Source organism: Bubalus kerabau, unplaced genomic scaffold (genome assembly GCF_029407905.1).
Source record: "Bubalus kerabau isolate K-KA32 ecotype Philippines breed swamp buffalo unplaced genomic scaffold, PCC_UOA_SB_1v2 scaffold_25, whole genome shotgun sequence".
Lineage (NCBI taxonomy): Eukaryota > Metazoa > Chordata > Mammalia > Artiodactyla > Bovidae > Bubalus > Bubalus kerabau.
In genome coordinates this window covers 13,128,542-13,146,808 of record NW_026577879.1, presented here as the reverse complement: position 1 = coordinate 13,146,808, position 18,267 = coordinate 13,128,542, and positions in this window count along the sequence as shown.

Here is an 18,267-nt window from a genome sequence, read left to right as displayed (position 1 = left end):
GGCGCTGATCGTGCAGCTGGTAAGGCGATGATCTAGCGGCTAACAGGCGCTTATCCAGTGGCTTACAGGTTCTGATCAACTGGCTGACAGCTGCTGATCAACTGGCTGACAGGTGCTAATCAAGCAGCTTATAGGCGCTGATCAAGGTGCTGACAGGTGCTGATCAACTGTCTGACTGGTACTCATCAAGCGGATGAGTAGGCGCTGATCATGCAGCTGATTATGTGATGATAAAGCGGCTAACAGGCGCTGATCAAGCGGCTGACAGGTGATGATAAAGTGGTTGACAGGTGCTGATCAAGCGGCTGATAGTCGTTGATCAAGTGGCTCTCAGGCACAGATCGCATGGCTGAGTAGGCGCTGGTCATGGGGCTGAGTAGGCACAGATCAAGAGGCTGACGCGATGATCGCGCGGCTGAGTAAATGATCATCGTGTGGCTGATTAGGTGCTGATCAAGAGGCTGACAGGTACTTGTCAAGCGGCTGACAAGCACTGATCAGGCGGCCCTGTAGGCACTGACTGCGGGGCTCAGTAGGCACAGATCAACTGGCTGAAAGATGCTATTCGCGCGGCTGAGTCAGTGCTTTTCAATCGGCTGAGTGGAAAGTGGTCAAGCGCTGATCAAGCTGCTGACAGGTGCTTAACAAGCGGCTGAAAATTGCTGATCAACTGGCTGACAGGGGCTAATCAAGCAGCTGATAGGTGCTGATAAAGCAGCTGACAGGCGCTGATCAAGCGGCTGACAGGTGATGATAAAGTGGTTGACAGGTGCTGATCAAGCGGCTGATAGTCATTGATCAAGTGGCTCTCAGGCACAAATCGCATGGCTGAGTAGGCGCTGCTCGAGGGGCTGAGTAGGCACAGATCAAGAGGCTGAGGCGATGGTCGCGGGGCTGAGTAAGTGATCATCGCTTGGCTGATTAGGTGCTGATCAAGAGGCTGACACGCGTTTATCAAGCTGCTGACAGGTGCTGATCAAGTGGCTGGCAGGTGCTGATCAAGAGGCTGATAGGCGCTGATCAAGGGACTGACAGGTGTTGATCAACTGGCTGACAGGTACTTCTCAAGCGGCTGACAGACACTGATCGGGCGGCTGAATAGGCGCTGATTGCGGGGCTCAGTAGGCACAGACCAACTGGACGAAAGATGCTCTTCACGTGGCTCAGTCCGTGCTTTTCAATCGGCTGAGTGGAAAGTGGTCAAGCGCTGATCAAGCTGCTGACAGGTGCATAACAAGCGGCTGACAATTGCTGATCAACTGGCTGACAGGGGCTAATCAAGCCACTGATAGGCGCTGATCAAGCGGCTGACAGGTGCTGATCAACTGGCTGATAGGTACTATTCAAGTGGCTGATAGGCCCTGATCAAGCTTCTGACAGGTTCTTGTCAAGCGGCTGAGAGGCACTTATCGCGCGGTTGCGTAGGCACTTTTCAATCAGCTGAGTGGGCACTGGTCAAGTGGCTGACAGGCACTGATGAAGTGGTTGACCAGGCGCTGAATGACCAGCAGTGCAGGAAATGATCAAGCGGCTGACAGGCGCTGATCAACCGGCTGAGGGTCACTGATCACGTGGCTGAGTAGGATCTGATCACGCAGAAAATTGGTCGCTGCTCAAGCAGTTGACAGGTGCTGACATACTGGCTGACAGGTGCTGATAAAGTGGCTCCAAGGTAGTGATGAAGCGGTTGAGTAGGCGCTGAATGCGCAGCTGATTAGGTGATGATAAAGCGGCTGACAGGCGCTGATCAAGCAACTGACATGTGCTGATAAACCTGCTGACAGGTGATGATCAAGCGGCTGACAGGTGCTAGTCAACTGGCTGACAGGTTCTGATCAAGCAGCTGAGTATGCGCTAATCATGCAGCTGACAAAGCGATGATCAAGCGACTAACAAGCGATGATCCAGTGGCTTACAGGTGCTGATCAACTGGCTGAAGGTCACTGATCACGTGGCTGAGAAGGATCTGATCAGGTAGCAAATTGGTCGCTGATCAAGCAGTTGACAGGTGCTGTTATAGTGGCCGACAGGTGCTGATAAAGTGGCTGACAGGTACTGATCAAGCGGTTGAGTAGGCGCTGATCGTGCAGCTGATTAGGCGATGATAAAGCGGCTGACAGGCGCTGATGAAGTGGCTGACAGGTGCTGATAAAGTCATTGACAGATGTTGATCTAGCGGCTAATAATCGCTGATCAAGGGGCTGACAGTTGCTGTTAAATCTTTGACAGATGCTGATCTGGCGGCTGATAATCACTGATCAAGCGGCTGACAGTAATTCTCAATCGGCTGTCAGGCACATATCGCACGGCTGAGTAGGCAGTGATCGCGGGGTTGAGTAGGCACAGATCCTGCGGCTGAGGCGAGCATCGCATGGCTCAGTAAATACTGATAGCGAAGCTAATTAGGTGTTGATCAAGTGGTGTATAGGAGCTTGTCAAGCGGCTGACAGGTGCTGATCACGCTGCTGAATAGGCGCTGATCGAGGGGGTGATTAGGCGCTGATCAAGCGTCTGACAGTCTCTGATCAAGCGGCCGACAGACTATGATCACCCGGCAGTGTAGGGGCTGTTTCTCGGCTAAGTAGACATTGATGGCGCAGCTGAGAAGGCACTGACCAAGCGGCTGGCAGCACTGTTTAAGCGGCTTACAGGTGCTGATCAAGCAGCTGACAGGTGCTGATCAACTGGCTGACAGTTGCTAATGAAGCGGCTGACAGGTGTTGATCAACATGCTGACAGGTGCTAATCAAGCAGCTGATAGGTGCTGATAAAGCTGCTGACAGATGCTGATCAAGCTGCTGACAGGTGCTGATTAAGCGGCTGACAGGTGCTAATCAACTGGCTGACAGGTGCTAATCAAGCAGCTGATAGGCGCTGATCAAGCGGCTCTCAGGTGCTGATCAACTGGCTGAGAAGTGTTAATTAAGCAGCTGATAGGCGCTGATCAAGCGTCTGAAAGGTGCTGATAAAGTAGTTGACAGATGCTGATCTAGCGGTTGATGATCGCTGATCTAGCGGCTGATTATCACTGATCAAGCGAGTGACAGTACTTCTCAATCGGATGTCAGGCACATATCGCACCGCTGAGTAGGCACTGATCGCGGGGCTGAGTAGGCACAGATCATGCAGCTGAGGCCATGATCGCATGGCTCAGAAAATACTGAGAGTGAAGCTAATAAGGTGTTGATCAAGTGGTGTATAAGTTCTTGTCAAGCGCCTGACAGGTGCTGATCGCCCTGCTCAGTAGGCGCTGATGGAGGGGGTGATTAGGCGCTGATCAAGCGCCTGACAGTCTCTGCTCAAGCGGCTGGCAGACTATGATCACGCGTCTGTGTAGGGGCTGATTCGCGGCTGAGTAGGCGCTGATAGCCCAGCTGAGAAGGCAATGATCAAGCAGCTGACGGGCACTGATGAAGCCGGTTATATGTGCTGATCAAGCAGCTGACAGGTGCTTATCAACTGGCTGAGAGGTGCTAATGAAGCGGCTGACAGGTGTTGATCAACATGCTGACAGGTGCTAATCAAGCAGCTGATAGGTGCTGATAAAGCTGCTGACAGGTGCTGATCAAGCGGCTGACAGGTGCTGATCAACTGGCTGACAGATTCTGATCAAGCGGCTGAGTAGGCGCTGATCGCGCAGCTGATTAGGCAATGATAAAGTGGCTGACAGGCGCTGATCAAGTGGCTGACAGGTGCTGATCAAGTCGTTGACAGATCTTGATCTAGCGGCTGATAATCGCTGATCAAGCAGCTGACAGGCGCTGATCAAGCGGCTGAAAGGTGCTGATAAAGTCGTTGATAGATGATGATCTAGCGGCTGATAATCGCTGATCAAGCGACTGACAGTACTTCTCAATCGGCTTTCAGGCACATATCGCATGGCTGAGTAGACATTGATCGCGGGGCTGAGTAGGCACAGATCATGCGGCTGAGGCGATGATCGCATGGCTCAGTAAATACTGATAGCGAAGCTAATTAGGTGTTGATCAAGTGGTGTATAGGAGCTTGTCAAGCGGCTGACAGGTGCTGATCACGCCGCTGAATATGCGCTGATCGAGGGGGTGATTAGGCGCTGATCAAGTGTCTGACAGTCTCTGATCAAGCGGCTTACAGACTATGATCACCCGGCTGTTTAGGGGCTGATTCGCAGATGAGTAGGCATTGATCCCGCAGCTGAGAAGGCAATGATCAAGAGGCTGTCAGGTGCTGTTTAAGCGGCTTTCAGGTGCTGATCAAGCAGCTGACAGGTGCTGATCAACTGGCTGACAGTTGCTAATGAAGCGGCTGAAAGGTTTTGATCAACATGCTGACAGGTGCTGATTAAGCGGCTGACAGGTGCTGATAAAGCTGCTGACAGGTGCTGATCAAGCTGCTGACAGGTGTTTAACAAGCATCTAACAATTGCTGATCAACTGGCTGACAGGGGCTAATCAAGCCACTGATAGGCGCTTATCAAGCGGCTGACAGGTGCTAGTCAACTGGCTGACAGTTGCTAATCAAGCGGCTGATAGGCACTCATCAAGCGGCTGACAGGTGCTGATCAAGCGGCTGATAGGCGCTGATCAAGGGGCTGACAGTTGCTGATCACCTGGCTGACAGGTGCTAATCAAGCGGCTGATAGGCACTCATCAAGCAGCTGGCAGGTGCTGATCAAGTGGCTGATAGGCCCTGATCAAACTTCTGACAGGTGCTGGTCAAGCGGCTGAGAGGCACTTATCGCGCGGCTGTGTAGGCGCTTTTCAATCAGCTGATTGGGCACTGGTCAAGTGGCTGACAGGCACTGATGAAGTGGTTGACCAGGCGCTGAATGACCAGCAGAGCAGGAAATGATCAAGCGGCTGACAGGCGCTGATCAACCGGCTGAGGGTCACGGATCACGTGGCTGAGTAGGAACTGATCACGCAGCAAAGTGGTCGCTGATCAAGCAGTTGACAGGTGCTGATAGAGTGGCTGACAGGTGCTGATAAAGTGGCTGACAGGTACTGATCAAGCCGTTGAGTAGGCGCTGATCGCGCAGCTGATTAGGCGATGATAAAGCGGCTGACAGGCGCTGATGAAGTGGCTGACAGGTGCTGATAAAGTCGTTGACAGATGTTGATCTAGCGGCTAATAATCGCTGATCAAGGGGCTGACAGGTGCTGTTAAATCTTTGACAGATGCTGATCTGGCGGCTGATAATCGCTGATCAAGCGGCTGACAGTAATTCTCAATCGGCTGTCAGGCACATATCGCACGGCTGAGTAGGCAGTGATCGCGGGGTTGAGTAGGCACAGATCATGCGGCTGAGGCGAGCATCGCATGGCTCAGTAAATACTGATAGCGAAGCTAATTAGGTGTTGATCAAGTGGTGTATAGGAGCTTGTCAAGCGGCTGACAGGTGCTGATCACGCTGCTGAATAGGCGCTGATCGAGGGGGTGATTAGGCGCTGATCAAGCGTCTGACAGTCTCTGATCAAGCGGCCGACAGACTATGATCACCCGGCAGTGTAGGGGCTGTTTCTCGGCTAAGTAGGCATTGATGGCGCAACTGAGAAGGCACTGATCAAGCGGCTGGCAGCACTGTTTAAGCGGCTTACAGGTGCTGATCAAGCAGCTAACAGGTGCTGATCAACTGGCTGACAGTTGCTAATGAAGCGGCTGACAGGTGTTGATCAACATGCTGACAGGTGCTAATCAAGCAGCTGATAGGTGCTGATAAAGCTGCTGACAGATGCTGATCAAGCTGCTGACAGGTGCTGATTAAGCGGCTGACAGGTGCTAATCAACTGGCTGACAGGTGCTAATCAAGCAGCTGATAGGCGCTGATCAAGCGGCTCTCAGGTGCTGATCAACTGGCTGAGAAGTGTTAATTAAGCAGCTGATAGGCGCTGATCAAGCGTCTGAAAGGTGCTGATAAAGTAGTTGACAGATGCTGATCTAGCGGTTGATGATCGCTGATCTAGCGGCTGATTATCACTGATCAAGCGAGTGACAGTACTTCTCAATCGGATGTCAGGCACATATCGCACGGCTGAGTAGGCACTGATCGCGGGGCTGAGTAGGCACAGATCATGCAGCTGAGGCCATGATCGCATGGCTCAGGAAATACTGAGAGTGAAGCTAATAAGGTGTTGATCAAGTGGTGTATAAGTTCTTGTCAAGCGCCTGACAGGTGCTGATCGCCCTGCTCAATAGGCGCTGATGGAGGGGGTGATTAGGCGCTGATCAAGCGCCTGACAGTCTCTGCTCAAGCGGCTGGCAGACTATGATCACGCGTCTGTGTAGGGGCTGATTCGCGGCTGAGTAGGCGCTGATAGCCCAGCTGAGAAGGCAATGATCAAGCAGCTGACGGGCACTGATGAAGCCGGTTATATGTGCTGATCAAGCAGCTGACAGGTGCTGATCAACTGGCTGAGAGGTGCTAATGAAGCGGCTGACAGGTGTTGATCAACATGCTGACAGGTGCTAATCAAGCAGCTGATAGGTGCTGATAAAGCTGCTGACAGGTGCTGATCAAGCGGCTGACAGGTGCTGATCAACTGGCTGACAGATTCTGATCAAGCGGCTGAGTAGGCGCTGATCGCGCAGCTGATTAGGCAATGATAAAGTGGCTGACAGGCGCTGATCAAGTGGCTGACAGGTGCTGATCAAGTCGTTGACAGATCTTGATCTAGCGGCTGATAATCGCTGATCAAGCAGCTGACAGGCGCTGATCAAGCGGCTGAAAGGTGCTGATAAAGTCGTTAATAGATGCTGATCTAGCGGCTGATAATCGCTGATCAAGCGACTGACAGTACTTCTCAATCGGCTTTCAGGCACATATCGCATGGCTGAGTAGACATTGATCGCGGGGCTGAGTAGGCACAGATCATGCGGCTGAGGCGATGATCACATGGCTCAGTAAATACTGATAGCGAAGCTAATTAGGTGTTGATCAAGTGGTGTATAGGAGCTTGTCAAGCGGCTGACAGGTGCTGATCACGCCGCTGAATATGCGCTGATCGAGGGGGTGATTAGGCGCTGATCAAGTGTCTGACAGTCTCTGATCAAGCGGCTTACAGACTATGATCACGCGGCTGTTTAGGGGCTGATTCGCAGATGAGTAGGCATTGATCCCGCAGCTGAGAAGGCAATGATCAAGAGGCTGTCAGGTGCTGTATAAGCGGCTTTCAGGTGCTGATCAAGCAGCTGACAGGTGCTGATCAACTGGCTGACAGTGGCTAATGAAGCGGCTGACAGCCGCTGATCAACTGGCTGACAGTTGCTAATGAAGCGGCTGAAAGGTTTTGATCAACATGCTGACAGGTGCTGATTAAGCGGCTGACAGGTGCTGATAAAGCTGCTGACAGGTGCTGATCAAGCTGCTGACAGGTGTTTAACAAGCATCTAACAATTGCTGATCAACTGGCTGACAGGGGCTAATCAAGCGGCTGATAGGCGCTGATCAAGGGGCTGACAGGTGCTGATCAACTGGCTGACAGGTGCTAATCAAGCGGCTGATAGGCACTCATCAAGCAGCTGGCAGGTGCTGATCAAGTGGCTGATAGGCCCTGATCAAACTTCTGGCAGGTGCTGGTCAAGCGGCTGAGAGGCACTTATCGCGCGGCTGTGTAGGCGCTTTTCAATCAGATGATTGGGCACTGGTCAGGTGGCTGACAGGCACTGATGAAGTGGTTGACCAGGCGCTGAATGACCAGCAGAGCAGGAAATGATCAAGCGGCTGACAGGCGCTGATCAACCGGCTGAGGGTCACGGATCACGTGGCTGAGTAGGAACTGATCACGCAGCAAAGTGGTCGCTGATCAAGCAGTTGACAGGTGCTGATAGAGTGGCTGACAGGTGCTGATAAAGTGGCTGACAGGTACTGATCAAGCCGTTGAGTAGGCGCTGATCGCGCAGCTGATTAGGCGATGATAAAGCGGCTGACAGGCGCTGATGAAGTGGCTGACAGGTGCTGATAAAGTCGTTGACAGATGTTGATCTAGCGGCTAATAATCGCTGATCAAGGGGCTGACAGGTGCTGTTAAATCTTTGACAGATGCTGATCTGGCGGCTGATAATCGCTGATCAAGCGGCTGACAGTAATTCTCAATCGGCTGTCAGGCACATATCGCACGGCTGAGTAGGCAGTGATCGCGGGGTTGAGTAGGCACAGATCATGCGGCTGAGGCGAGCATCGCATGGCTCAGTAAATACTGATAGCGAAGCTAATTAGGTGTTGATCAAGTGGTGTATAGGAGCTTGTCAAGCGGCTGACAGGTGCTGATCACGCTGCTGAATAGGCGCTGATCGAGGGGGTGATTAGGCGCTGATCAAGCGTCTGACAGTCTCTGATCAAGCGGCCGACAGACTATGATCACCCGGCAGTGTAGGGGCTGTTTCTCGGCTAAGTAGGCATTGATGGCGCAGCTGAGAAGGCACTGGTCAAGCGGCTTGCAGCACTGTTTAAGCGGCTTACAGGTGCTGATCAAGCAGCTGACAGGTGCTGATCAACTGGCTGACAGTTGCTAATGAAGCGGCTGACAGGTGTTGATCAACATGCTGACAGGTGCTAATCAAGCAGCTGATAGGTGCTGATAAAGCTGCTGACAGATGCTGATCAAGCTGCTGACAGGTGCTGATTAAGCGGCTGACAGGTGCTAATCAACTGGCTGAAAGGTGCTAATCAAGCAGCTGATAGGCGCTGATCAAGCGGCTCTCAGGTGCTGATCAACTGGCTGAGAAGTGTTAATTAAGCAGCTGATAGGCGCTGATCAAGCGTCTGAAAGGTGCTGATAAAGTAGTTGACAGATGCTGATCTAGCGGTTGATGATCGCTGATCTAGCGGCTGATTATCACTGATCAAGCGAGTGACAGTACTTCTCAATCGGATGTCAGGCACATATCGCACCGCTGAGTAGGCACTGATCGCGGGGCTGAGTAGGCACAGATCATGCAGCTGAGGCCATGATCGCATGGCTCAGGAAATACTGAGAGTGAAGCTAATAAGGTGTTGATCAAGTGGTGTATAAGTTCTTGTCAAGCGCCTGACAGGTGCTGATCGCCCTGCTCAGTAGGCGCTGATGGAGGGGGTGATTAGGCGCTGATCAAGCGCCTGACAGTCTCTGCTCAAGCGGCTTGCAGACTATGATCACGCGTCTCTGTAGGGGCTGATTCGAGGCAGAGTAGGCGCTGATAGCCCAGCTGAGAAGGCAATGATCAAGCAGCTGACGGGCACTGATGAAGCCGGTTATATGTGCTGATCAAGCAGCTGACAGTTGCTGATCAACTGGCTGAGAGGTGCTAATGAAGCGCCTGACAGGTGTTGATCAACATGCTGACAGGTGCTAATCAAGCAGCTGATAGGTGCTGATAAAGCTGCTGACAGGTGCTGATCAAGCGGCTGACAGGTGCTGATCAACTGGCTGACAGATTCTGATCAAGCGGCTGAGTAGGCGCTTTTCAATCAGCTGATTGGGCACTGGTCAAGTGGCTGACAGGCACTGATGAAGTGGTTGACCAGGCGCTGAATGACCAGCAGAGCAGGAAATGATCAAGCGGCTGACAGGCGCTGATCAACCGGCTGTGGGTCACGGATCACGTGGCTGAGTAGGAACTGATCACGCAGCAAAGTGGTCACTGATCAAGCAGTTGACAGGTGCTGATAGAGTGGCTGACAGGTGCTGATAAAGTGGCTGACAGGTACTGATCAAGCCGTTGAGTAGGCGCTGATCGCGCAGCTGATTAGGCGATGATAAAGCGGCTGACAGGCGCTGATGAAGTGGCTGACAGGTGCTGATAAAGTCGTTGACAGATGTTGATCTAGCGGCTAATAATCGCTGATCAAGGGGCTGACAGGTGCTGTTAAATCTTTGACAGATGCTGATCTGGCGGCTGATAATCGCTGATCAAGCGGCTGACAGTAATTCTCAATCGGCTGTCAGGCACATATCGCACGGCTGAGTAGGCAGTGATCGCGGGGTTGAGTAGGCACAGATCCTGCGGCTGAGGCGAGCATCGCATGGCTCAGTAAATACTGATAGCGAAGCTAATTAGGTGTTGATCAAGTGGTGTATAGGAGCTTGTCAAGCGGCTGACAGGTGCTGATCACGCTGCTGAATAGGCGCTGATCGAGGGGGTGATTAGGCGCTGATCAAGCGTCTGACAGTCTCTGATCAAGCGGCCGACAGACTATGATCACCCGGCAGTGTAGGGGCTGTTTCTCGGCTAAGTAGGCATTGATGGCGCAGCTGAGAAGGCACTGATCAAGCGGCTGGCAGCACTGTTTAAGCGGCTTACAGGTGCTGAACAACTGGCTGACAGTTGCTAATGAAGCGGCTGACAGGTGTTGATCAACATGCTGACAGGTGCTAATCAAGCAGCTGATAGGTGCTGATAAAGCTGCTGACAGATGCTGATCAAGCTGCTGACAGGTGCTGATTAAGCGGCTGACAGGTGCTAATCAACGGGCTGACAGGTGCTAATCAAGCAGCTGATAGGCGCTGATCAAGCGGCTCTCAGGTGCTGATCAACTGGCTGAGAAGTGTTAATTAAGCAGCTGATAGGCGCTGATCAAGCGTCTGAAAGGTGCTGATAAAGTAGTTGACAGATGCTGATCTAGCGGTTGATGATCGCTGATCTAGCGGCTGATTATCACTGATCAAGCAAGTGACAGTACTTCTCAATCGGATGTCAGGCACATATCGCACGGCTGAGTAGGCACTGATCGCGGGGCTGAGTAGGCACAGATCATGCAGCTGAGGCCATGATCGCATGGCTCAGGAAATACTGAGAGTGAAGCTAATAAGGTGTTGATCAAGTGGTGTATAAGTTCTTGTCAAGCGCCTGACAGGTGCTGATCGCCCTGCTCAATAGGCGCTGATGGAGGGGGTGATTAGGCGCTGATCAAGCGCCTGACAGTCTCTGCTCAAGCGGCTGGCAGACTATGATCACGCGTCTGTGTAGGGGCTGATTCGCGGCTGAGTAGGCGCTGATAGCCCAGCTGAGAAGGCAATGATCAAGCAGCTGACGGGCACTGATGAAGCCGGTTATATGTGCTGATCAAGCAGCTGACAGGTGCTGATCAACTGGCTGAGAGGTGCTAATGAAGCGGCTGACAGGTGTTGATCAACATGCTGACAGGTGCTAATCAAGCAGCTGATAGGTGCTGATAAAGCTGCTGACAGGTGCTGATCAAGCGGCTGACAGGTGCTGATCAACTGGCTGACAGATTCCGATCAAGCGGCTGAGTAGGCGCTGATCGCGCAGCTGATTAGGCAATGATAAAGTGGCTGACAGGCGCTGATCAACTGGCTGACAGGTGCTGATCAAGTCGTTGACAGATCTTGATCTAGCGGCTGATAATCGCTGATCAAGCAGCTGACAGGCGCTGATCAAGCGGCTGAAAGGTGCTGATAAAGTCGTTAATAGATGCTGATCTAGCGGCTGATAATCGCTGATCAAGCGACTGACAGTACTTCTCAATCGGCTTTCAGGCACATATCGCATGGCTGAGTAGACATTGATCGCGGGGCTGAGTAGGCACAGATCATGCGGCTGAGGCGATGATCGCATGGCTCAGTAAATACTGATAGCAAAGCTAATTAGGTGTTGATCAAGTGGTGTATAGGAGCTTGTCAAGCGGCTGACAGGTGCTGATCACGCCGCTGAATATGCGCTGATCGAGGGGGTGATTAGGCGCTGATCAAGTGTCTGACAGTCTCTGATCAAGTGGCTTACAGACTATGATCACGCGGCTGTTTAGGGGCAGATTCGTAGATGAGTAGGCATTGATCCCGCAGCTGAGAAGGCAATGATCAAGAGGCTGTCAGGTGCTGTTTAAGCGGCTTTCAGGTGCTGATCAAGCAGCTGACAGGTGCTGATCAACTGGCTGACAGTGGCTAATGAAGCGGCTGACAGCCGCTGATCAACTGGCTGACAGTTGCTAATGAAGCGGCTGAAAGGTTTTGATCAACATGCTGACAGGTGCTGATTAAGCGGCTGACAGGTGCTGATAAAGCTGCTGACAGGTGCTGATCAAGCTGCTGACAGGTGTTTAACAAGCATCTAACAATTGCTGATCAACTGGCTGACAGGGGCTAATCAAGCCACTGGTAGGCGCTTATCAAGCGGCTGACAGGTGCTGGTCAACTGGCTGACAGGTGCTAATCAAGCGGCTGATAGGCACTCATCAAGCGGCTGACAGGTGCTGATCAAGCGGCTGATAGGCGCTGATCAAGGGGCTGACAGGTGCTGATCAACTGGCTGACAGGTGCTAATCAAGCGGCTGATAGGCACTCATCAAGCAGCTGGCAGGTGCTGATCAAGTGGCTGATAGGCCCTGATCAAACTTCTGACAGGTGCTGGTCAAGCGGCTGTGAGGCACTTATCGCGCGGCTGTGTAGGCGCTTTTCAATCAGCTGATTGGGCACTGGTCAAGTGGCTGACAGGCACTGATGAAGTGGTTGACCAGGCGCTGAATGACCAGCAGAGCAGGAAATGATCAAGCGGCTGATAGGCGCTGATCAACCGGCTGAGGGTCACGGATCACGTGGCTGAGTAGGAACTGATCACGCAGCAAAGTGGTCGCTGATCAAGCAGTTGACAGGTGCTGATAGAGTGGCTGACAGGTGCTGATAAAGTGGCTGACAGGTACTGATCAAGCCGTTGAGTAGGCGCTGATCGCGCAGCTGATTAGGCGATGATAAAGCGGCTGACAGGCGCTGATGAAGTGGCTGACAGGTGCTGATAAAGTCGTTGACAGATGTTGATCTAGCGGCTAATAATCGCTGATCAAGGGGCTGACAGGTGCTGTTAAATCTTTGACAGATGCTGATCTGGCGGCTGATAATCGCTGATCAAGCGGCTGACAGTAATTCTCAATCGGCTGTCAGGCACATATCGCACGGCTGAGTAGGCAGTGATCGCGGGGTTGAGTAGGCACAGATCATGCGGCTGAGGCGAGCATCGCATGGCTCAGTAAATACTGATAGTGAAGCTAATTAGGTGTTGATCAAGTGGTGTATAGGAGCTTGTCAAGCGGCTGACAGGTGCTGATCACGCTGCTGAATAGGCGCTGATCGAGGGGCTGATTAGGCGCTGATCAAGCGTCTGACAGTCTCTGATCAAGCGGCCGACAGACTATGATCACCCGGCAGTGTAGGGGCTGTTTCTCGGCTAAGTAGGCATTGATGGCGCAACTGAGAAGGCACTGATCAAGCGGCTGGCAGCACTGTTTAAGCGGCTTACAGGTGCTGATCAAGCAGCTGACAGGTGCTGATCAACTGGCTGACAGTTGCTAATGAAGCGGCTGACAGGTGTTGATCAACATGCTGACAGGTGCTAATCAAGCAGCTGATAGGTGCTGATAAAGCTGCTGACAGATGCTGATCAAGCTGCTGACAGGTGCTGATTAAGCGGCTGACAGGTGCTAATCAACTGGCTGACAGGTGCTAATCAAGCAGCTGATAGGCGCTGATCAAGCGTCTGAAAGGTGCTGATAAAGTAGTTGACAGATGCTGATATAGCGGTTGATGATCACTGATCTAGCGGCTGATTATCACTGATCAAGCGAGTGACAGTACTTCTCAATCGGATGTCAGGCACATATCACACGGCTGAGTAGGCACTGATCGCAGGGCTGAGTAGGCACAGATCATGCAGCTGAGGCCATGATCGCATGGCTCAGGAAATACTGAGAGTGAAGCTAATAAGGTGTTGATCAAGTGGTGTATAAGTTCTTGTCAAGCGCCTGACAGGTGCTGATCGCCCTGCTCAATAGGCGCTGATGGAGGGGGTGATTAGGTGCTGATCAAGCGCCTGACAGTCTCTGCTCAAGCGGCTGGCAGACTATGATCACGCGTCTGTGTAGGGGCTGATTCGCGGCTGAGTAGGCGCTGATAGCCCAGCTGAGAAGGCAATGATCAAGCAGCTGACGGGCACTGATGAAGCCGGTTATATGTGCTGATCAAGCAGCTGACAGGTGCTGATCAACTGGCTGAGAGGTGCTAATGAAGCGGCTGACAGGTGTTGATCAACATGCTGACAGGTGCTAATCAAGCAGCTGAAAGGTGCTGATAAAGCTGCTGACAGGTGCTGATCAAGCGGCTGACAGGTGCTGATCAACTGGCTGACAGATTCCGATCAAGCGGCTGAGTAGGCGCTGATCGCGCAGCTGATTAGGCAATGATAAAGTGGCTGACAGGCGCTGATCAAGTGGCTGACAGGTGCTGATCAAGTCGTTGACAGATCTTGATCTAGCGGCTGATAATCGCTGATCAAGCAGCTGACAGGCGCTGATCAAGCGGCTGAAAGGTGCTGATAAAGTCGTTAATAGATGCTGATCTAGCGGCTGATAATCGCTGATCAAGCGACTGACAGTACTTCTCAATCGGCTTTCAGGCACATATCGCATGGCTGAGTAGACATTGATCGCGGGGCTGAGTAGGCACAGATCATGCGGCTGAGGCGATGATCGCATGGCTCAGTAAATACTGATAGCGAAGCTAATTAGGTGTTGATCAAGTGGTGTATAGGAGCTTGTCAAGCGGCTGACAGGTGCTGATCACGCCGCTGAATATGCGCTGATCGAGGGGGTGATTAGGCGCTGATCAAGTGTCTGACAGTCTCTGATCAAGCGGCTTACAGACTATGATCACGCGGCTGTTTAGGGGCTGATTCGCAGATGAGTAGGCATTGATCCCGCAGCTGAGAAGGCAATGATCAAGAGGCTGTCAGGTGCTGTTTAAGCGGCTTTCAGGTGCTGATCAAGCAGCTGACAGGTGCTGATCAACTGGCTGACAGTGGCTAATGAAGCGGCTGACAGCCGCTGATCAACTGGCTGACAGTTGCTAATGAAGCGGCTGAAAGGTTTTGATCAACATGCTGACAGGTGCTGATTAAGCGGCTGACAGGTGCTGATAAAGCTGCTGACAGGTGCTGATCAAGCTGCTGACAGGTGTTTAACAAGCATCTAACAATTGCTGAAAAACTGGCTGACAGGGGCTAATCAAGCCACTGGTAGGCGCTTATCAAGCGGCTGACAGGTGCTGGTCAACTGGCTGACAGGTGCTAATCAAGCGGCTGATAGGCACTCATCAAGCGGCTGACAGGTGCTGATCAAGCGGCTGATAGGCGCTGATCAAGGGGCTGACAGGTGCTGATCAACTGGCTGACAGGTGCTAATCAAGCGGCTGATAGGCACTCATCAAGCAGCTGGCAGGTGCTGATCAAGTGGCTGATAGGCCCTGATCAAACTTCTGACAGGTGCTGGTCAAGCGGCTGAGAGGCACTTATCGCGCGGCTGTGTAGGCGCTTTTCAATCAGCTGATTGGGCACTGGTCAAGTGGCTGACAGGCACTGATGAAGTGGTTGACCAGGCGCTGAATGACCAGCAGAGCAGGAAATGATCAAGCGGCTGACAGGCGCTGATCAACCGGCTGAGGGTCACGGATCACGTGGCTGAGTAGGAACTGATCACGCAGCAAAGTGGTCGCTGATCAAGCAGTTGACAGGTGCTGATAGAGTGGCTGACAGGTGCTGATAAAGTGGCTGACAGGTACTGATCAAGCCGTTGAGTAGGCGCTGATCGCGCAGCTGATTAGGCGATGATAAAGCGGCTGACAGGCGCTGATGAAGTGGCTGACAGGTGCTGATAAAGTCGTTGACAGATGTTGATCTAGCGGCTAATAATCGCTGATCAAGGGGCTGACAGGTGCTGTTAAATCTTTGACAGATGCTGATCTGGCGGCTGATAATCGCTGATCAAGCGGCTGACAGTAATTCTCAATCGGCTGTCAGGCACATATCGCACGGCTGAGTAGGCAGTGATCGCGGGGTTGAGTAGGCACAGATCATGCGGCCGAGGCGAGCATCGCATGGCTCAGTAAATACTGATAGCGAAGCTAATTAGGTGTTGATCAAGTGGTGTATAGGAGCTTGTCAAGCGGCTGACAGGTGCTGATCACGCTGCTGAATAGGCGCTGATCGAGGGGGTGATTAGGCGCTGATCAAGCGTCTGACAGTCTCTGATCAAGCGGCCGACAGACTATGATCACCCGGCCTTGTAGGGGCTGTTTCTCGGCTAAGTAGGCATTGATGGCGCAGCTGAGAAGGCACTGATCAAGCGGCTGGCAGCACTATTTAAACGGCTTACAGGTGCTGATCAAGCAGCTGACAGGTGCTGATCAACTGGCTGACAGTTGCTAACGAAGCGGCTGACAGGTGTTGATCAACATGCTGACAGGTGCTAATCAAGCAGCTGATAGGTGCTGATAAAGCTGCTGACAGATGCTGATCAAGCTGCTGACAGGTGCTGATTAAGCGGCTGACAGGTGCTAATCAACTGGCTGACAGGTGCTAATCAAGCAGCTGATAGGCGCTGATCAAGCGGCTCTCAGGTGCTGATCAACTGGCTGAGAAGTGTTAATTAAGCAGCTGATAGGCGCTGATCAAGCGTCTGAAAGGTGCTGATAAAGTAGTTGACAGATGCTGATCTAGCGGTTGATGATCGCTGATCTAGCGGCTGATTATCACTGATCAAGCGAGTGACAGTACTTCTCAATCGGATGTCAGGCACATATCGCACGGCTGAGTAGGCACTGATCGCGGGGCTGAGTAGGCACAGATCATGCAGCTGAGGCCATGATCGCATGGCTCAGGAAATACTGAGAGTGAAGCTAATAAGGTGTTGATCAAGTGGTGTATAAGTTCTTGTCAAGCGCCTGACAGGTGCTGATCGCCCTGCTCAATAGGCGCTGATGGAGGGGGTGATTAGGCGCTGATCAAGCGCCTGACAGTCTCTGCTCAAGCGGCTGGCAGACTATGATCACGCGTCTGTGTAGGGGCTGATTCGCGGCTGAGTAGGCGCTGATAGCCCAGCTGAGAAGGCAATGATCAAGCAGCTGACGGGCACTGATGAAGCCGGTTATATGTGCTGATCAAGCAGCTGACAGGTGCTGATCAACTGGCTGAGAGGTGCTAATGAAGCGGCTGACAGGTGTTGATCAACATGCTGACAGGTGCTAATCAAGCAGCTGATAGGTGCTGATAAAGCTGCTGACAGGTGCTGATCAAGCGGCTGACAGGTGCTGATCAACTGGCTGACAGATTCTGATCAAGCGGCTGAGTAGGCGCTGATCGCGCAGCTGATTAGGCAATGATAAAGTGGCTGACAGGCGCTGATCAAGTGGCTGACAGGTGCTGATCAAGTCGTTGACAGATCTTGATCTAGCGGCTGATAATCGCTGATCAAGCAGCTGACAGGCGCTGATCAAGCGGCTGAAAGGTGCTGATAAAGTCGTTGATAGATGCTGATCTAGCGGCTGATAATCGCAGATCAAGCGACTGACAGTACTTCTCAATCGGCTTTCAGGCACATATCGCATGGCTGAGTAGACATTGATCGCGGGGCTGAGTAGGCACAGATCATGCGGCTGAGGCGATGATCGCATGGCTCAGTAAATACTGATAGCGAAGCTAATTAGGTGTTGATCAAGTGGTGTATAGGAGCTTGTCAAGCGGCTGACAGGTGCTGATCACGCCGCTGAATATGCGCTGATCGAGGGGGTGATTAGGCGCTGATCAAGTGTCTGACAGTCTCTGATCAAGCGGCTTACAGACTATGATCACGCGGCTGTTTAGGGGCTGATTCGCAGATGAGTAGGCATTGATCCCGCAGCTGAGAAGGCAATGATCAAGAGGCTGTCAGGTGCTGTTTAAGCGGCTTTCAGGTGCTGATCAAGCAGCTGACAGCCGCTGATCAACTGGCTGACAGTGGCTAATGAAGCGGCTGAAAGGTTTTGATCAACATGCTGACAGGTGCTGATTAAGCGGCTGACAGGTGCTGATTAAGCGGCTGACAGGTGCTGATCAAGCTGCTGACAGGTGTTTAACAAGCATCTAACAATTGCTGATCAACTGGCTGACAGGGGCTAATCAAGCCACTGGTAGGCGCTTATCAAGCGGCTGACAGGTGCTGGTCAACTGGCTGACAGGTGCTAATCAAGCGGCTGATAGGCACTCATCAAGCGGCTGACAGGTGCTGATCAAGCGGCTGATAGGCCCTGATCAAACTTCTGACAGGTGCTGGTCAAGCGGCTGAGAGGCACTTATCGCGCGGCTGTGTAGGCGCTTTTCAATCAGCTGATTGGGCACTGGTCAAGTGGCTGACAGGCACTGATGAAGTGGTTGACCAGGCGCTGAATGACCAGCAGAGCAGGAAATGATCAAGCGGCTGACAGGCGCTGATCAACCGGATGAGGGTCACGGATCACATGGCTGAGTAGGAACTGATCACGCAGCAAAGTGGTC